Below are 24,711 nucleotides of genomic sequence, written 5' to 3'. Positions count from 1 at the left end.
TTAGATACACGGCTCAGCAGATAGTATCACACTGGGGAGGATTAGATACACGGCTCAGCAGATAGTATCACACTGGGGAGGATTAGATACACGGCTCAGCAGATAGTATCACACTGGGGAGGATTAGATACACAGCTCAGCAGACAGTATCGCACAGGAGAGGATTAGATACACGGCTCTGCAGACAGTATCACACAGGATAGGATTAGATACACGGCTCAGCAGATAGTATCACACTGGGGAGGATTAGATACACAGCTCAGCAGACAGTATCACACAGGAGAGGATTAGATACTCGGCTCTGCAGACAGTATCACACAGGATAGGATTAGATACACGGCTCAGCAGATAGTATCACACTGGGGAGGATTAGATACACAGCTCAGCAGACAGTATCACACAGTAGAGGATTAGATACTTGGCTCAGCAGACAGTATCACACAGGAGAGGATTAGATACACAGCTCAGCAGACAGTATCACACAGGAGAGGATTAGATACACAGCTCAGCAGACAGTGTCACACAGGAGAAGATTAGTTACACGGCTTAGCAGACAGTATCACACAGTAAAAGATTAGATACACGGCTTAGCAGACAGTATCACACAGGAGAGGATTAGATATACAGCTCAGCAGACAATATCACACAGGAGAGGCTTAGATACACAGCTCAGCAGACAGTATCACACGGGATAAGATTAGATACACTGCTCAGCAGACAGTATCACACAGGAGAGGATTAGATACACAGCTCAGCAGACAGTGTCACACAGTAAAAGATTAGATACACGGCTCAGCAGACAGTATCACACAGTAAAAGATTAGATACACTGCTCAGCAGACAGTATCACACAGCATAGGATTAGATACACAGCTCAGCAGACAGTATCACACAGTATAAGATTAGATACACTGCTCAGCAGACAGTATCACACAGGAGAGGATTAGATACACAGCTCTGCAGACAGTATCGCACAGGAGAGGATTAGATACACGGCTCTGCAGACAGTATCACACAGGAGGGGATTAGATACACAGCTCAGCAGACAGTATAACACCGTATAAGATTAGATACACTGCTCAGCAGACAGTATCAGACAGCATAGGATTAGATACACGGCTCAGCAGACAGTATCACACAGGAGAGGATTAGATACACCGCTCAGCAGACAGTATCACACAGGATAGGATTAGATACACCGCTCAGCAGACATTATCACACAGGGGAGGATTAGATACACCACTCAGCAGACAGTATTACACAGGAGAGGATTAGATACACGGCTCAACAGTCAGTATCACACAGGATAGGATTAGATACACATCTCAGCAGACTGTATTACACAGGAGAGGATTAGAGATACAGCTCAGCAGAGAGTATCACACAGGGCGGGATTAGATACACAGCTCAGCAGACAGTATTACACAGGATAGGATTAGATACACATCTCAGCAGACAGTATTACACAGGAAAGGATTAGATACACAGCATAGGATTAGATACACAGTTCAGCAGACAGTATCACACAGCATAGGATTAGATACACAGCTCAGCAGACAGTATTACACAGGAGAGGATTAGATACACAGCATAGGATTAGATACACAGCTCAGCACACAGTATCACACAGAAGAGGATTAGATACATGGCTCAGCAGACAGCATCACACAGGAGAGGATTAGATACATGGCTCAGCAGACATGATCACACAGGAGAGGATTAGATACACAGCATAGGATTAGATACACAGCTCAGCAGACAGTATCACACAGCATAGGATTAGATACACAGCTCAGCAGACAGTATCACACAGGATAGGATTAGAGACACAGCTCAGCAGACAGTATCACACAGCATAGGATTAGAGACACAGCTCAGCAGACAGTATCACACAGCATAGGATTAGATACACAGTTCAGCAGACAGTATCACACAGCATAGGATTAGATACACAGCTCAGCAGACAGTATTACACAGGAGAGGATTAGATACACAGCATAGGATTAGATACACAGCTCAGCACACAGTATCACACAGAAGAGGATTAGATACATGGCTCAGCAGACAGCATCACACAGGAGAGGATTAGATACATGGCTCAGCAGACAGTATCACACAGCATAGGATTAGATACACAGCTCAGCAGACAGTATCACACAGGATAGGATTAGATACACAGCTCAGCAGACAGTATCACACAGCATAGGATTAGAGACACAGCTCAGCAGACAGTATCACACAGGAGATGATTAGATACACGGCTCAGCAGACAGTATCACACAGGAGGGGATTAGATACACAGCATAGGATTAGATACACAGCTCAGCAGACAGTATCACACAGCATAGGATTAGATACACAGCTCAGCAGACAGTATCACACAGGATAGGATTAGATACACAGCTCAGCAGACAGTATCACACAGCATAGGATTAGAGACACAGCTCAGCAGACAGTATCACACAGGAGATGATTAGATACACGGCTCAGCAGACAGTATCACACAGGAGGGGATTAGATACACAGCATAGGATTAGATACACAGCTCAGCACACAGTATCACACAGAAGAGGATTAGATACATGGCTCAGCAGACATTATCACACAGGAGAGGATTAGATACATGGCTCAGCAGACATTATCACACAGGAGAGGATTAGATACACAGCATAGGATTAGATACACAGCTCAGCAGACAGTATCACACAGGAGAGGATTAGATACACAGCTCAGCAGACAGTGTCACACAGGAGAGGATTAGAAACACAGCACAGCAGACAGTATCACACAGGAGAGGATTAGATACACAGCTCAGCAGACAGTATCACACAGGAGAGGATTAGATACACAGCTCAGCAGACAGTATCACACAGGAGAGGATTAGATACACAGCTCAGCAGACAGTATCACACAGGAGGGGATTAGATACACAGCTCAGCAGACAGTATCACAGGATAAGATTATATACACTGCTCAGCAGACGGTATCACACAGGAGAGGATTAGATACACAGCTCAGCAGACAGTATCACACAGGAGAGGATTGGATACACAGCTCAGCAGACAGTATCACACAGGAGAGGATTAGATACACAGCTCAGCAGATGGTATCACACAGGAGAGAATTGGATACACAGCTCAGCAGACGGTATCACACAGGAGAGGATTAGATACACGGCTCAGCAGAGAGTATCACACAGGAGAGGATTGGATACACAGCTCAGCAGACAGTATCACACAGGAGAGGATTAGATACACAGCTCAGCAGACAGTATCGCACAGGAGAGGATTAGATACACGGCTCAGCAGACAGTATCACACAGGAGAGGATTAGATACACAGCTCAGCAGACAGTATCACACAGGAGAGGATTAGATACACAGCTCAGCGGACAGTACCACACAGGAGAAGATTAGATACACGGCTCAGCAGACGGTATCACACAGGAGAGGATTAGATACACAGCTCAGCAGACAGTATCACACAGGAGAGGATTAGATACATAGCTCAGCAGACGGTATCACACAGGAGAGGATTAGAGATACAGTTCAGCAGAGAGTATCACACAGGAGAGGATTAGATACACAGCTCAGCAGACAGTATTACACAGGAGAGGATTAGATAAACAGCATAGGATTAGATACACAGCTCAGCAGACAGTTTCACACAGGAGAGGATTAGATACACTGCTCAACAGACAGTATCACACAGGACAGGATTAGATACATAGCTCAGCAGACAGTATCACACAGGAGAGGATTAGATACACTGCTCAACAGACAGTATCACACAGGACAGGATTAGATACATAGCTCAGCAGACAGTATCACACAGGATTGGATTAGATACACTGCTCAACAGACAGTATCACACAGGACAGGATTAGATACATAGCTCAGCAGACGGTATCACACATGAGAGGATTAGATACACTGCTCTGCAGACAATATCACACAGCATAGGATTAGATACACAGCTCAGCAGACAGTATCACACAGTATAAGATTAGATACACTGCTCAGCAGACAGTATCACACAGGAGAGGATTAGATACACAGCTCAGCAGACAGTATCACACAGGAGAGAATTAGATACACAGCTCAGCAGACAGTATCACACAGGAGAGGATTAGATACACAGCTCAGCAGACAGTATCACACAGGAGAGGATTAGATACACAGCTCAGCACACAGTATCACACAGGAGAGGATTAGATACACAGCTCAGCAGACAGTATCACACAGGAGAGGATTAGATACACAGCTCAGCAGACAATATCACACAGGAGAGGATTAGATACACAGCTCAGCAGACAGTATCACACAGTAAAAGACTAGATACACTGCTCAGCAGACAGTATCACACAGCATAGGATTAGATACACAGCTCAGCAGACAGTATCACACAGTATAAGATTAGATACACTGCTCAGCAGACAGTATCACACAGGAGAGGATTAGATACACAGCTCAGCAGACAGTATCGCACAGGAGAGGATTAGATACACGGCTCTGCAGACAGTATCACACAGGATAGGATTAGATACACGGCTCAGCAGATAGTATCACACTGGGGAGGATTAGATACACAGCTCAGCAGACAGTATCACACAGTAGAGGATTAGATACTTGGCTCAGCAGACAGTATCACACAGGAGAGGATTAGATACACAGCTCAGCAGACAGTATCACACAGGAGAGGATTAGATACACGGCTCAGCAGACAGTATCACACAGTAAAAGATTAGATACACGGCTCAGTAGACAGTATCACACAGGAGAGGATTAGATATACAGCTCAGCAGACAATATCACACAGGAGAGGATTAGATACACAGCTCAGCAGACAGTATCACACAGGAGAGGATTAGATACACGGCTCAGCAGACAGTATCATACAGGAGAGGATTAGATACACAGCTCAGCAGACAGTGTCACACAGGAGAAGATTAGTTACACGGCTCAGCAGACAGTATCACACAGTAAAAGATTAGATACACGGCTCAGCAGACAGTATCACACAGTAAAATATTAGATACACTGCTCAGCAGACAGTATCACACAGCATAGGATTAGATACACAGCTCAGCAGACAGTATCACACAGTATAAGATTAGATACACTGCTCAGCAGACAGTATCACACAGGAGAGGATTAGATACACAGCTCAGCAGACAGTATCACACAGTAGAGGATTAGATACACGGCTCTGCAGACAGTATCACCCAGGATAGGATTAGATACACGGCTCAGCAGATAGTATCACACTGGGGAGGATTAGATACACAGCTCAGCAGACAGTATCACACAGGAGAGGATTAGATACACGGCTCTGCAGACAGTATCACACAGGATAGGATTAGATACACGGCTCAGCAGATAGTATCACACTGGGGAGGATTAGATACACGGCTCAGCAGATAGTATCACACTGGGGAGGATTAGATACACGGCTCAGCAGATAGTATCACACTGGGGAGGATTAGATACACGGCTCAGCAGATAGTATCACACTGGGGAGGATTAGATACACAGCTCAGCAGACAGTATCGCACAGGAGAGGATTAGATACACGGCTCTGCAGACAGTATCACACAGGATAGGATTAGATACACGGCTCAGCAGATAGTATCACACTGGGGAGGATTAGATACACAGCTCAGCAGACAGTATCACACAGTAGAGGATTAGATACTTGGCTCAGCAGACAGTATCACACAGGAGAGGATTAGATACACAGCTCAGCAGACAGTATCACACAGGAGAGGATTAGATACACAGTTCATCAGACAGTATCACACAGGAGAGGATTAGATACACAGCTCAGCAGACAGTATCACACAGGAGAGGATTAGATATACAGCTCAGCAGACAATATCACACAGGAGAGGCTTAGATACACAGCTCAGCAGACAGTATCACACAGGATAAGATTAGATACACTGCTCAGCAGACAGTATCACACAGGAGAGGATTAGATACACAGCTCAGCAGACAGTATCACACAGGATAAGATTAGATACACTGCTCAGCAGACAGTATCACACAGGAGAGGATTAGATACACAGCTCAGCAGACGGTATCACACAGGAGAGGATTAGATACACTGCTCAGCAGACAGTGTCACACAGGAGAAGATTAGTTACACGGCTTAGCAGACAGTATCACACAGTAAAAGATTAGATACACGGCTCAGCAGACAGTATCACACAGGAGAGGATTAGATATACAGCTCAGCAGACAATATCACACAGGAGAGGCTTAGAAACACAGCTCAGCAGACAGTATCACACAGGATAAGATTAGATACACTGCTCAGCAGACAGTATCACACAGGAGAGGATTAGATACACTGCTCAGCAGACAGTATCACACAGGAGAGGATTAGATATACAGCTCAGCAGACAATATCACACAGGAGAGGCTTAGATACACAGCTCAGCAGACAGTATCACACAGGATAAGATTAGATACACTGCTCAGCAGACAGTATCACACAGGAGAGGATTAGATACACAGCTCAGCAGACAGTATCACACAGTAAAAGATTAGATACACTGATCAGCAGACAGTATCACACAGCATAGGATTAGATACACAGCTCAGCAGACAGTATCACACAGTATAAGATTAGATACACTGCTCAGCAGACAGTATCACACAGGAGAGGATTAGATACACAGCTCTGCAGACAGTATCGCACAGGAGAGGATTAGATACACGGCTCTGCAGACAGTATCACACAGGATAGGATTAGATACACGGCTCAGCAGATAGTATCACACTGGGGAGGATTAGATACACAGCTCAGCAGACAGTATCACACAGGAGAGGATTAGATACTTGGCTCAGCAGACAGTATCACACAGTAGAGGATTAGATACACTGCTCTGCAGATAGTATCACACAGGAGGGGATTAGATACACAGCTCAGCAGACAGTATAACACCGTATAAGATTAGATACACTGCTCAGCAGACAGTATCACACAGCATAGGATTAGATACACGGCTCAGCAGACAGTATCACACAGGAGAGGATTAGATACACCGCTCAGCAGACAGTATCACACAGGATAGGATTAGATACACCGCTCAGCAGACATTATCACACAGGGGAGGATTAGATACACCACTCAGCAGACAGTATTACACAGGAAAGGATTAGATACACAGCTCAACAGTCAGTATCACACAGGATAGGATTAGATACACATCTCAGCAGACAGTATTACACAGGAGAGGATTAGAGATACAGCTCAGCAGAGAGTATCACACAGGGCGGGATTAGATACACAGCTCAGCAGACAGTATTACACAGGATAGGATTAGATACACATCTCAGCAGACAGTATTACACAGGAAAGGATTAGATACACAGCATAGGATTAGATACACAGTTCAGCAGACAGTATCACACAGCATAGGATTAGATACACAGCTCAGCAGACAGTATTACACAGGAGAGGATTAGATACACAGCATAGGATTAGATACACAGCTCAGCACACAGTATCACACAGAAGAGGATTAGATACATGGCTCAGCAGACAGCATCACACAGGAGAGGATTAGATACATGGCTCAGCAGACATGATCACACAGGAGAGGATTAGATACACAGCATAGGATTAGATACACAGCTCAGCAGACAGTATCACACAGCATAGGATTAGATACACAGCTCAGCAGACAGTATCACACAGGAGATGATTAGATACACGGCTCAGCAGACAGTATCACACAGGAGGGGATTAGATACACAGCATAGGATTAGATACACAGCTCAGCACACAGTATCACACAGAAGAGGATTAGATACATGGCTCAGCAGACATTATCACACAGGAGAGGATTAGATACATGGCTCAGCAGACATTATCACACAGGAGAGGATTAGATACACAGCATATGATTAGATACACAGCTCAGCAGACAGTATCACACAGGAGAGGATTAGATACACAGCTCAGCAGACAGTGTCACACATGAGAGGATTAGAAACACAGCACAGCAGACAGTATCACACAGGAGAGGATTAGATACACAGCTCAGCAGACAGTATCACAGGATAAGATTATATACACTGCTCAGCAGACGGTATCACACAGGAGAGGATTAGATACACAGCTCAGCAGACAGTATCACACAGGAGAGGATTAGATACACAGCTCAGCAGACAGTATCACACAGGAGGGGATTAGATACACAGCTCAGCAGACAGTATCACAGGATAAGATTATATACACTGCTCAGCAGACGGTATCACACAGGAGAGGATTAGATACACAGCTCAGCAGACAGTATCACACAGGAGAGGATTAGATACACAGCTCAGCAGACAGTATCACACAGGAGAAGATTAGATACACAGCTCAGCAGACAGTATCACACAGGAGAGGATTAGATACACAGCTCAGCAGACAGTATCACACAGGAGGGGATTAGATACACAGCTCAGCAGACAGTATCACACAGGATAAGATTAGATACACTGCTCAGCAGACAGAATCACACAGGAGAGGATTAGATACATAGCTCAGCAGACAGTATCACACATGAGAGGATTAGATACATAGCTCAGCAGACAGTATCACACAGGAGAGGATTAGATACACAGTTCATCAGACAGTATCACACACGAGAGGATTAGATACACAGCTCAGCTGACAGTATCACACAGGAGAGGATTAGATACACAGCTCAGCACACAGTATCACACAGGAGAGGATTAGATACACGGCTCAGCAGACAGTATCACACATGAGAGGATTAGATAAACAGTTCATCAGACAGTATCACACACGAGAGGATTAGATACACAGCTCAGCTGACAGTATCACACAGGAGAGGATTAGATACACAGCTCAGCACACAGTATCACACAGGAGAGGATTAGATACACGGCTCAGCAGACAGTATCACACAGTAGAGGATTAGATACACGGTTCAGCAGACAGTATCACACAGGAGGGGATTAGATACACAGCTCAGCAGACAGTATCACACAGGAGGGGATTAGATACACAGCTCAGCAGACAGTATCACACAGGATAAGATTAGATACACTGCTCTGCGGATAGTATCACACAGGATAGGATTAGATGCACAGCTCAGCAGACAGTATCACACAGGAGAGGATTAGATACACAGCTCAGCAGACAGTATCGCACAGGAGTGGATTAGATACACAGCTCAGCAGACAGTATCGCACAGGAGTGGATTAGATACAAGGCTCAGCTGACAGTATCGCACAGGGCGGGATTAGATACACGGCTCAGCAGACAGTATCACACGCGATAGGATTAGATACACAGCTCAGCACACAGTATCACACAGGAGAGGAATAGATACACGGCTCAGCAGACAGTATCACACAGGAGAGGATTAGATACACAGCTCAGCAGACAGTATCACACAGGAGAGGATTAGATACACGGCTCAGCAGACAGTATCACACAGGAGAGGATTAGATACATGGCTCAGCAGACATTATCACACAGGAGAGGATTAGATACACAGCATAGGATTAGATACACAGCTCAGCAGACAGTATCACACAGCATAGGATTAGATACACAGCTCAGCAGACAGTATTACACAGGAGAGGATTAGATACACGGCTCAACAGTCAGTATCACACAGGATAGGATTAGATACACATCTCAGCAGACAGTATTACACAGGAGAGGATTAGAGATACAGCTCAGCAGAGAGTATCACACAGGGCGGGATTAGATACACAGCTCAGCAGACAGTATTACACAGGATAGGATTAGATACACATCTCAGCAGACAGTATTACACAGGAAAGGATTAGATACACAGCATAGGATTAGATACACAGTTCAGCAGACAGTATCACACAGCATAGGATTAGATACACAGCTCAGCAGACAGTATTACACAGGAGAGGATTAGATACACAGCATAGGATTAGATACACAGCTCAGCACACAGTATCACACAGAAGAGGATTAGATACATGGCTCAGCAGACAGCATCACACAGGAGAGGATTAGATACATGGCTCAGCAGACATGATCACACAGGAGAGGATTAGATACACAGCATAGGATTAGATACACAGCTCAGCAGACAGTATCACACAGCATAGGATTAGATACACAGCTCAGCAGACAGTATCACACAGGAGATGATTAGATACACGGCTCAGCAGACAGTATCACACAGGAGGGGATTAGATACACAGCATAGGATTAGATACACAGCTCAGCACACAGTATCACACAGAAGAGGATTAGATACATGGCTCAGCAGACATTATCACACAGGAGAGGATTAGATACATGGCTCAGCAGACATTATCACACAGGAGAGGATTAGATACACAGCATAGGAATAGATACACAGCTCAGCAGACAGTATCACACAGGAGAGGATTAGATACACAGCTCAGCAGACAGTGTCACACAGGAGAGGATTAGAAACACAGCACAGCAGACAGTATCACACAGGAGAGGATTAGATACACAGCTCAGCAGACAGTATCACAGGATAAGATTATATACACTGCTCAGCAGACGGTATCACACAGGAGAGGATTAGATACACAGCTCAGCAGACAGTATCACACAGGAGAGGATTAGATACACAGCTCAGCAGACAGTATCACACAGGAGGGGATTAGATACACAGCTCAGCAGACAGTATCACAGGATAAGATTATATACACTGCTCAGCAGACGGTATCACACAGGAGAGGATTAGATACACAGCTCAGCAGACAGTATCACACAGGAGAGGATTAGATACACAGCTCAGCAGACAGTATCACACAGGAGATTAGATACACAGCTCAGCAGACAGTATCACACAGGAGAGGATTAGATACACAGCTCAGCAGACAGTATCACACAGGAGGGGATTAGATACACAGCTCAGCAGACAGTATCACACAGGATAAGATTAGATACACTGCTCAGCAGACAGAATCACACAGGAGAGGATTAGATACATAGCTCAGCAGACAGAATCACACAGGAGAGGATTAGATACATAGCTCAGCAGACAGTATCACACATGAGAGGATTAGATATACAGCTCAGCAGACAGTATCACACAGGATAAGATTAGATACACTGCTCAGCAGACAGTATCACACAGGAGAGGATTAGATACACAGCTCAGCAGACAGTATCACACAGTAAAAGATTAGATACACTGCTCAGCAGACAGTATCACACAGCATAGGATTAGATACACAGCTCAGCAGACAGTATCACACAGTATAAGATTAGATACACTGCTCAGCAGACAGTATCACACAGGAGAGGATTAGATACACAGCTCTGCAGACAGTATCGCACAGGAGAGGATTAGATACACGGCTCTGCAGACAGTATCACACAGGATAGGATTAGATACACGGCTCAGCAGATAGTATCACACTGGGGAGGATTAGATACACAGCTCAGCAGACAGTATCACACAGGAGAGGATTAGATACTTGGCTCAGCAGACAGTATCACACAGTAGAGGATTAGATACACTGCTCTGCAGATAGTATCACACAGGAGGGGATTAGATACACAGCTCAGCAGACAGTATAACACCGTATAAGATTAGATACACTGCTCAGCAGACAGTATCACACAGCATAGGATTAGATACACGGCTCAGCAGACAGTATCACACAGGAGAGGATTAGATACACCGCTCAGCAGACAGTATCACACAGGATAGGATTAGATACACCGCTCAGCAGACATTATCACACAGGGGAGGATTAGATACACCACTCAGCAGACAGTATTACACAGGAAAGGATTAGATACACGGCTCAACAGTCAGTATCACACAGGATAGGATTAGATACACATCTCAGCAGACAGTATTACACAGGAGAGGATTAGAGATACAGCTCAGCAGAGAGTATCACACAGGGCGGGATTAGATACACAGCTCAGCAGACAGTATTACACAGGATAGGATTAGATACACATCTCAGCAGACAGTATTACACATGAAAGGATTAGATACACAGCATAGGATTAGATACACAGTTCAGCAGACAGTATCACACAGCATAGGATTAGATACACAGCTCAGCAGACAGTATTACACAGGAGAGGATTAGATACACAGCATAGGATTAGATACACAGCTCAGCACACAGTATCACACAGAAGAGGATTAGATACATGGCTCAGCAGACAGCATCACACAGGAGAGGATTAGATACATGGCTCAGCAGACATGATCACACAGGAGAGGATTAGATACACAGCATAGGATTAGATACACAGCTCAGCAGACAGTATCACACAGCATAGGATTAGATACACAGCTCAGCAGACAGTATCACACAGGAGATGATTAGATACACGGCTCAGCAGACAGTATCACACAGGAGGGGATTAGATACACAGCATAGGATTAGATACACAGCTCAGCACACAGTATCACACAGAAGAGGATTAGATACATGGCTCAGCAGACATTATCACACAGGAGAGGATTAGATACATGGCTCAGCAGACATTATCACACAGGAGAGGATTAGATACACAGCATAGGATTAGATACACAGCTCAGCAGACAGTATCACACAGGAGAGGATTAGATACACAGCTCAGCAGCTGGTATCACACAGGAGAGGATTAGATACACAGCACAGCAGACAGTATCACACAGGAGAGGATTAGATACACAGCACAGCAGACAGTATCACACAGGAGAGGATTAGATACACAGCTCAGCAGACAGTATCACAGGATAAGATTATATACACTGCTCAGCAGACGGTATCACACAGGAGAGGATTAGATACACAGCTCAGCAGACAGTATCACACAGGAGAGGATTAGATACACAGCTCAGCAGACAGTATCACACAGGAGGGGATTAGATACACAGCTCAGCAGACAGTATCACACAGGAGAGGATTAGATACACAGCTCAGCAGACAGTATCACAGGATAAGATTATATACACTGCTCAGCAGACGGTATCACACAGGAGAGGATTAGATACACAGCTCAGCAGACAGTATCACACAGGAGAGGATTAGATACACAGCTCAGCAGACAGTATCACACAGGAGAGGATTAGATACACAGCTCAGCAGACAGTATCACACAGGAGAGGATTAGATACACAGCTCAGCAGACAGTATCACAGGATAAGATTATATACACTGCTCAGCAGACGGTATCACACAGGAGAGGATTAGATACACAGCTCAGCAGACAGTATCACACAGGAGAGGATTAGATACACAGCTCAGCAGACAGTATCACACAGGAGAGGATTAGATACACAGCTCAGCAGACAGTATCACACAGGAGAGGATTAGATACACAGCTCAGCAGACAGTATCACACAGGAGAGGATTAGATACACAGCTCAGCAGACAGTATCACACAGGAGGGGATTAGATACACAGCTCAGCAGACAGTATCACAGGATAAGATTATATACACTGCTCAGCAGACGGTATCACACAGGAGAGGATTAGATACACAGCTCAGCAGACAGTATCACACAGGAGAGGATTAGATACACAGCTCAGCAGACAGTATCACACAGGAGAAGATTAGATACACAGCTCAGCAGACAGTATCACACAGGAGAGGATTAGATACACAGCTCAGCAGACAGTATCACACAGGAGGGGATTAGATACACAGCTCAGCAGACAGTATCACACAGGATAAGATTAGATACACTGCTCAGCAGACAGAATCACACAGGAGAGGATTAGATACATAGCTCAGCAGACAGTATCACACATGAGAGGATTAGATACATAGCTCAGCAGACAGTATCACACATGAGAGGATTAGATAAACAGTTCATCAGACAGTATCACACACGAGAGGATTAGATACACAGCTCAGCTGACAGTATCACACAGGAGAGGATTAGATACACAGCTCAGCACACAGTATCACACAGGAGAGGATTAGATACACGGCTCAGCAGACAGTATCACACAGTAGAGGATTAGATACACGGTTCAGCAGACAGTATCACACAGGAGGGGATTAGATACACAGCTCAGCAGACAGTATCACACAGGAGGGGATTAGATACACAGCTCAGCAGACAGTATCACACAGGATAAGATTAGATACACTGCTCTGCGGATAGTATCACACAGGATAGGATTAGATGCACAGCTCAGCAGACAGTATCACACAGGAGAGGATTAGATACACAGCTCAGCAGACAGTATCGCACAGGAGTGGATTAGATACACAGCTCAGCAGACAGTATCGCACAGGAGTGGATTAGATACACGGCTCAGCTGACAGTATCGCACAGGGCGGGATTAGATACACGGCTCAGCAGACAGTATCACACGCGATAGGATTAGATACACAGCTCAGCACACAGTATCACACAGGAGAGGAATAGATACACGGCTCAGCAGACAGTATCACACAGGAGAGGATTAGATACACAGCTCAGCAGACAGTATCACACAGGAGAGGATTAGATACACGGCTCAGCAGACAGTATCACACAGGAGAGGATTAGATACATGGCTCAGCAGACATTATCACACAGGAGAGGATTAGATACACAGCATAGGATTAGATACACAGCTCAGCAGACAGTATCACACAGCATAGGATTAGATACACAGCTCAGCAGACAGTATTACACAGGAGAGGATTAGATACACGGCTCAACAGTCAGTATCACACAGGATAGGATTAGATACACATCTCAGCAGACAGTATTACACAGGAGAGGATTAGAGATACAGCTCAGCAGAGAGTATCACACAGGGCGGGATTAGATACACAGCTCAGCAGACAGTATTACACAGGATAGGATTAGATACACATCTCAGCAGACAGTATTACACAGGAAAGGATTAGATACACAGCATAGGATTAGATACACAGTTCAGCAGACAGTATCACACAGCATAGGATTAGATACACAGCTCAGCAGACAGTATTACACAGGAGAGGATTAGATACACAGCATAGGATTAGATACACAGCTCAGCACACAGTATCACACAGAAGAGGATTAGATACATGGCTCAGCAGACAGCATCACACAGGAGAGGATTAGATACATGGCTCAGCAGACATGATCACACAGGAGAGGATTAGATACACAGCATAGGATTAGATACACAGCTCAGCAGACAGTATCACACAGCATAGGATTAGATACACAGCTCAGCAGACAGTATCACACAGGAGATGATTAGATACACGGCTCAGCAGACAGTATCACACAGGAGGGGATTAGATACACAGCATAGGATTAGATACACAGCTCAGCACACAGTATCACACAGAAGAGGATTAGATACATGGCTCAGCAGACATTATCACACAGGAGAGGATTAGATACATGGCTCAGCAGACATTATCACACAGGAGAGGATTAGATACACAGCATAGGAATAGATACACAGCTCAGCAGACAGTATCACACAGGAGAGGATTAGATACACAGCTCAGCAGACAGTGTCACACAGGAGAGGATTAGAAACACAGCACAGCAGACAGTATCACACAGTAGAGGATTAGATACACAGCTCAGCAGACAGTATCACAGGATAAGATTATATACACTGCTCAGCAGACGGTATCACACAGGAGAGGATTAGATACACAGCTCAGCAGACAGTATCACACAGGAGAGGATTAGATACACAGCTCAGCAGACAGTATCACACAGGAGGGGATTAGATACACAGCTCAGCAGACAGTATCACAGGATAAGATTATATACACTGCTCAGCAGACGGTATCACACAGGAGAGGATTAGATACACAGCTCAGCAGACAGTATCACACAGGAGAGGATTAGATACACAGCTCAGCAGACAGTATCACACAGGAGATTAGATACACAGCTCAGCAGACAGTATCACACAGGAGAGGATTAGATACACAGCTCAGCAGACAGTATCACACAGGAGGGGATTAGATACACAGCTCAGCAGACAGTATCACACAGGATAAGATTAGATACACTGCTCAGCAGACAGAATCACACAGGAGAGGATTAGATACATAGCTCAGCAGACAGAATCACACAGGAGAGGATTAGATACATAGCTCAGCAGACAGTATCACACATGAGAGGATTAGATAAACAGTTCATCAGACAGTATCACACACGAGAGGATTAGATACACAGCTCAGCTGACAGTATCACACAGGAGAGGATTAGATACACAGCTCAGCACACAGTATCACACAGGAGAGGATTAGATACACGGCTCAGCAGACAGTATCACACAGGAGAGGATTAGATACACAGCTCATCAGACAGTATCACACAGGAGAGGATTAGATACACAGCTCAGCAGACAGTATCGCACAGGAGTGGATTAGATACACGGCTCAGCTGACAGTATCGCACAGGGCGGGATTAGATACACGGCTCAGCAGACAGTATCACACGCGATAGGATTAGATACACAGCTCAGCACACAGTATCACACAGGAGAGGATTAGATACACGGCTCAGCAGACAGTATCACACAGGAGAGGATTAGATACACAGCTCAGCAGACAGTATCACACAGGAGAGGATTAGATACACGGCTCAGCAGACAGTATCACACAGGAGAGGATTAGATACATGGCTCAGCAGACATTATCACACAGGAGAGGATTAGATACACAGCATAGGATTAGATACACAGCTCAGCAGACAGTATCACACAGGAGAGGATTAGATACACGGCTCAGCAGACAGTATCACACAGTAGAGGATTAGATACACGGTTCAGCAGACAGTATCACACAGGAGGGGATTAGATACACAGCTCAGCAGACAGTATCACACAGGAGGGGATTAGATACACAGCTCAGCAGACAGTATCACACAGGATAAGATTAGATACACTGCTCTGCGGATAGTATCACACAGGATAGGATTAGATGCACAGCTCAGCAGACAGTATCACACAGGAGAGGATTAGATACACAGCTCAGCAGACAGTATCGCACAGGAGTGGATTAGATACACAGCTCAGCAGACAGTATCGCACAGGAGTGGATTAGATACACGGCTCAGCTGACAGTATCGCACAGGGCGGGATTAGATACACGGCTCAGCAGACAGTATCACACGCGATAGGATTAGATACACAGCTCAGCACACAGTATCACACAGGAGAGGAATAGATACACGGCTCAGCAGACAGTATCACACAGGAGAGGATTAGATACACAGCTCAGCAGACAGTATCACACAGGAGAGGATTAGATACACGGCTCAGCAGACAGTATCACACAGGAGAGGATTAGATACATGGCTCAGCAGACATTATCACACAGGAGAGGATTAGATACACAGCATAGGATTAGATACACAGCTCAGCAGACAGTATCACACAGCATAGGATTAGATACACAGCTCAGCAGACAGTATTACACAGGAGAGGATTAGATACACGGCTCAACAGTCAGTATCACACAGGATAGGATTAGATACACATCTCAGCAGACAGTATTACACAGGAGAGGATTAGAGATACAGCTCAGCAGAGAGTATCACACAGGGCGGGATTAGATACACAGCTCAGCAGACAGTATTACACAGGATAGGATTAGATACACATCTCAGCAGACAGTATTACACAGGAAAGGATTAGATACACAGCATAGGATTAGATACACAGTTCAGCAGACAGTATCACACAGCATAGGATTAGATACACAGCTCAGCAGACAGTATTACACAGGAGAGGATTAGATACACAGCATAGGATTAGATACACAGCTCAGCACACAGTATCACACAGAAGAGGATTAGATACATGGCTCAGCAGACAGCATCACACAGGAGAGGATTAGATACATGGCTCAGCAGACATGATCACACAGGAGAGGATTAGATACACAGCATAGGATTAGATACACAGCTCAGCAGACAGTATCACACAGCATAGGATTAGATACACAGCTCAGCAGACAGTATCACACAGGAGATGATTAGATACACGGCTCAGCAGACAGTATCACACAGGAGGGGATTAGATACACAGCATAGGATTAGATACACAGCTCAGCACACAGTATCACACAGAAGAGGATTAGATACATGGCTCAGCAGACATTATCACACAGGAGAGGATTAGATACATGGCTCAGCAGACATTATCACACAGGAGAGGATTAGATACACAGCATAGGAATAGATACACAGCTCAGCAGACAGTATCACACAGGAGAGGATTAGATACACAGCTCAGCAGACAGTGTCACACAGGAGAGGATTAGAAACACAGCACAGCAGACAGTATCACACAGGAGAGGATTAGATACACAGCTCAGCAGACAGTATCACAGGATAAGATTATATACACTGCTCAGCAGACGGTATCACACAGGAGAGGATTAGATACACAGCTCAGCAGACAGTATCACACAGGAGAGGATTAGATACACAGCTCAGCAGACAGTATCACACAGGAGGGGATTAGATACACAGCTCAGCAGACAGTATCACAGGATAAGATTATATACACTGCTCAGCAGACGGTATCACACAGGAGAGGATTAGATACACAGCTCAGCAGACAGTATCACACAGGAGAGGATTAGATACACAGCTCAGCAGACAGTATCACACAGGAGATTAGATACACAGCTCAGCAGACAGTATCACACAGGAGAGGATTAGATACACAGCTCAGCAGACAGTATCACACAGGAGGGGATTAGATACACAGCTCAGCAGACAGTATCACACAGGATAAGATTAGATACACTGCTCAGCAGACAGAATCACACAGGAGAGGATTAGATACATAGCTCAGCAGACAGAATCACACAGGAGAGGATTAGATACATAGCTCAGCAGACAGTATCACACATGAGAGGATTAGATAAACAGTTCATCAGACAGTATCACACACGAGAGGATTAGATACACAGCTCAGCTGACAGTATCACACAGGAGAGGATTAGATACACAGCTCAGCACACAGTATCACACAGGAGAGGATTAGATACACGGCTCAGCAGACAGTATCACACAGGAGAGGATTAGATACACAGCTCATCAGACAGTATCACACAGGAGAGGATTAGATACACAGCTCAGCAGACAGTATCGCACAGGAGTGGATTAGATACACGGCTCAGCTGACAGTATCGCACAGGGCGGGATTAGATACACGGCTCAGCAGACAGTATCACACGCGATAGGATTAGATACACAGCTCAGCACACAGTATCACACAGGAGAGGATTAGATACACGGCTCAGCAGACAGTATCACACAGGAGAGGATTAGATACACAGCTCAGCAGACAGTATCACACAGGAGAGGATTAGATACACGGCTCAGCAGACAGTATCACACAGGAGAGGATTAGATACATGGCTCAGCAGACATTATCACACAGGAGAGGATTAGATACACAGCATAGGATTAGATACACAGCTCAGCAGACAGTATCACACAGCATAGGATTAGATACACAGCTCAGCAGACAGTATCACACAGGAGGGGATTAGATACACAGCTCAGCAGACAGTATCACACAGGAGAGGATTAGATACACAGCTCAGCAGACAGTATCACACAGGAGAGGATTAGATACATAGCTCAGCAGACAGTATCACACAGGAGAGGATTAGATACACGGCTCAGCAGACAGTATCACACAGGAGAGGATTAGATACACAGCTCAGCAGATGGTATCACACAGGATATGATTAGATACACAGCTCAGCAGACAGTATCACACAGGATTAGATACACGGCTCAGCAGGCAGTATCACACAGGAGAGGATTAGATACGCAGCATAGGATTAGATATACAGCTCAGCAGACAGTATCACACAGCATAGGATTAGATACACGGCTCAGCAGACAGTATCACACGAGAGGATTAGATACACGGCTCAGCAGACAGTATCACACAGGAGAGGATTAGATACACAGTTCACCATCACTGCGTTATAATAGCACTGCAGTATGTGGTGAGGGACTACAACTCCCAGCAAGTGACAGCGCAGGCTCCGATCATGTAACTAAACCATCAGTGCGTCATAATAGCACTGCAGTATGTGGTGAGGGACTACAACTCCCAGCAAGTTTATTTCTTTTTATTTTACACGCTGCTGTTTTCCACAGTGAATTACCAGAAAGATCTGCACCAAAATCATGAAGTGCAAATTTGCTGTTGTGGATTTTCTTGCGGATTTTTGCTAATTTGCTCTGATTTTCTATGGAAATCCTCCAGGAACAATCTGCCACATTTGAACAGATCTTCAGGCCTCATTCAGACATCTGTAGTTTTCTGGTACATTAAAAAAAAAAGCAAAAAAAAACAAAACTGATTTTCATCAAAGGGATCGATCTGAATTGTATCAATGTATGTTACTATATGCAAATAAAAATATATATATATATGGATATATGAACTGCCCCATAGATGATAAAGGTGCGTATTATGTCTGTCAATAACATGGATGTAAAAAACCAGACGTCTGAATGAGACGTTCACCCACAAGATCATCTAGCAATAGTGCAGCTCTGACCTGACACATAGCATTCACAGAAAGGCTCCTGATCAGCACATATGATGTCTGTGATCTATAAAGAGTCCTCCACATTGTACCCACTACATATACATTCACAATAAAGCTGCCCCCGTAACATCAACTGCCCCACACCTACCACATATAGCCAGGTCCCCGCTCCCCCACACACAGTATATAGCCAGGTCCCCGCTCCCCCACACACAGTATATAGCCAGGTCCCCGCACCCCCACACAAAGTATATAGCCAGGTCCCCGCTCCCCCACACAAAGTATATAGCCAGGTCCCCGCTCCCCCACACACAGTATATAGCCAAGATCCCCGCTCCCCCACACACAGTATATAGCCAAGGTCCCCGCTCCCCCACACACAGTATATAGCCAAGATCCCCGCTCCCCCACACAAAGTATATAGCCAGGTCCCCGCTCCCCCACACACAGTATATAGCCAAGATCCCCGCTCCCCCACACAAAGTATATAGCCAAGATCCCCGCTCCCCCACACACAGTATATAGCCAGGTCCCCGCTCCCCCACACACAGTATATAGCCAAGATCCCCGCTCCCCCACACAAAGTATATAGCCAGGTCCCCGCTCCCCCACACACAGTATATAGACAAGATCCCCGCTCCCCCACACAAAGTATATAGCCAGGTCCCCGCTCCCCCACACAAAGTATATAGCCAGGTCCCCGCTCCCCCACACAAAGTATATAGCCAGGTCCCCGCTCCCCCACACAAAGTATATAGACAAGGTCCCCGCTCCCCCACACAAAGTATATAGACAAGATCCCCTCCTCCATGTATAGCATATTTATCCAGGTCCCCGCTCCCCCACACAAAGTATATAGCCAGGTCCCCGCTCCCCCACACAAAGTATATAGCCAGGTCCCCGCTCCCCCACACAAAGTATATAGCCAAGGTCCCCTCCTCCATGTATAGCATATTTATCCAGGTCCCCGCTCCCCCACATATAGCAAAGAGAACCAAGTCCAGCACCCCCTCCCCCACCACACAGCATACGGAATATAGACAAGACCCCCACACAGCATACGGTATATAGACAAGTCCCCCACACACAGCATACAGTATATAGATAAGTCCCCCACACACAGCATACAGTATATAGACAAGTCCCCCACACAGCATAAAGTATATAGACAAGTCCCCCCCCACACAGCATACAGTATATAGACAAGTCCCCCACACACAGCATACGGTATATAGACAAGTCCCCACACACAGCATACAGTATATAGACAAGTCCCCCACACACAGCATACGGTATATAGACAAGTCCCCCACACACAGCATATGGTATATAGACAAGTCCCCCTCACACAGCATACGGTATATAGACAAGTCCCCCACACACAGCATACGGAATATAGACAAGTCCCCCACACACAGCATACGGTATATAGACAAGTCCCCCACACACAGCATACGGTATATAGACAAGTCCCCCACACACAGCATACAGTATATAGACAAGTCCCTCCCACACAGCATACGGAATATAGACAAGTCCCCCACACACAGCATACGGTATATAGACAAGTCCCCCACACACAGCATACAGTATATAGACAAGTCCCCCACACACAGCATACGGTATATAGACAAGTCCCCCCCACACAGCATACGGTATATAGACAAGTCCCCCACACACAGCATACAGTATATAGACAAGTCCCCCACACACAGCATACAGTATATAGACAAGTCCCCCCCACACAGCATACGGTATATAGACAAGTCCCCCACACACAGCATACGGTATATAGACAAGTCCCCCACACACAGCATACGGTATATAGACAAGTCCCCCCCACACAACATACAGAATATAGACAAGTCCCCCACACACAGCATACAGTATATAGACAAGTCCCCCACACACAGCATATGGTATATAGACAAGTCCCCCTCACACAGCATACGGTATATAGACAAGTCCCCCACACACAGCAAACGGAATATAGACAAGTCCCCCACACACAGCATACGGTATATAGACAAGTCCCCCACACACAGCATACGGTATATAGACAAGTCCCCCACACACAGAATACAGTATATAGACAAGTCCCCCACACACAGCATACGGTATATAGACAAGTCCCCCACACACAGAATACAGTATATAGACAAGTCCCCCACACACAGCATACAGTATATAGACAAGTCCCCCACACACAGCATACGGTATATAGACAAGTCCCCCACACACAGCATACGGAATATAGACAAGTCCCCCACACACAGCATACGGTATATAGACAAGTCCCCCACACACAGCATACAGTATATAGACAAGTCCCCCACACACAGCATACGGTATATAGACAAGTCCCCCCCCACACAGCATACGGTATATAGACAAGTCCCCCACACACAGCATACAGTATATAGACAAGTCCCCCACACACAGCATACAGTATATAGACAAGTCCCCCCCACACAGCATACAGTATATAGACAAGTCCCCCACACACAGCATACAGTATATAGACAAGTCCCCCACACACAGCATACAGTATATAGACAAGTCCCCCACACACAGCATACGGTATATAGACAAGTCCCCCACACACAGAATACAGTATATAGACAAGTCCCCCACACACAGCATACGGTATATAGACAAGTCCCCCACACACAGAATACAGTATATAGACAAGTCCCCCACACACAGCATACAGTATATAGACAAGTCCCCCACACACAGCATACGGTATATAGACAAGTCCCCCACACACAGCATACGGAATATAGACAAGTCCCCCACACACAGCATACAGTATATAGACAAGTCCCCCACACACAGCATACGGTATATAGACAAGTCCCCCACACACAGCATACGGAATATAGACAAGTCCCCCACACACAGCATACGGTATATAGACAAGTCCCCCACACACAGCATACAGTATATAGACAAGTCCCCCACACACAGCATACGGTATATAGACAAGTCCCCCCCCACACAGCATACGGTATATAGACAAGTCCCCCACACACAGCATACAGTATATAGACAAGTCCCCCACACACAGCATACAGTATATAGACAAGTCCCCCCCACACAGCATACAGTATATAGACAAGTCCCCCACACACAGCATACGGTATATAGACAAGTCCCCCACACACAGCATACGGTATATAGACAAGTCCCCCACACACAGCATACGGTATATAGACAAGACCCCCACACACACAGCATACGGTATATAGACAAGTCCCCCACACACAGCATACGGTATATAGACAAGTCCCCCACACACAGCATATGGTATATAGACAAGTCCCCCTCACACAGCATACGGTATATAGACAAGTCCCCCACACACAGCATACGGAATATAGACAAGTCCCCCACACACAGCATACGGTATATAGACAAGTCCCCCACACACAGCATACGGTATATAGACAAGTCCCCCACACACAGCATACGGAATATAGACAAGTCCCCCACACACAGCATACGGTATATAGACAAGTCCCCCACACACAGCATACAGTATATAGACAAGTCCCCCCACACAGCATACAGTATATAGACAAGTCCCCCACACACAGCATATGGTATATAGACAAGTCCCCCACACACAGCATATGGTATATAGACAAGTCCCCCACACACAGCATACAGTATATAGACAAGTCCCCCACACACAGCATACGGTATATAGACAAGTCCCCCCCACACAGCATACGGTATATAGACAAGTCCCCCACACACAGCATACAGTATATAGACAAGTCCCCCACACACAGCATACGGTATATAGACAAGTCCCCCACACACAGCATACAGTATATAGACAAGTCCCCCACACACAGCATACAGTATATAGACAAGTCCCCCCCACACAGCATACGGTATATAGACAAGTCCCCCACACACAGCATACAGTATATAGACAAGTCCCCCACACACAGCATACGGTATATAGACAAGTCCCCCACACACAGCATACGGTATATAGACAAGTCCCCCCCACACAACATACAGAATATAGACAAGTCCCCCACACACAGCATACAGTATATAGACAAGTCCCCCACACACAGCATACGGTATATAGACAAGTCCCCCACACACAGCATACGGTATATAGACAAGTCCCCCACACACAGCATACGGTATACAGACAAGTCATAGAATCATAGAATGGTAGAGTTGGAAGGGACCTTCTGGG

The sequence above is a fragment of the Phyllobates terribilis genome, unplaced genomic scaffold, assembly GCF_046119375.1.
Source record: "Phyllobates terribilis strain yellow unplaced genomic scaffold, ASM4611937v1 Scaffold_27__1_contigs__length_16484149, whole genome shotgun sequence".
Lineage (NCBI taxonomy): Eukaryota > Metazoa > Chordata > Amphibia > Anura > Dendrobatidae > Phyllobates > Phyllobates terribilis.
This window is presented reverse-complemented; position numbering follows the sequence as displayed.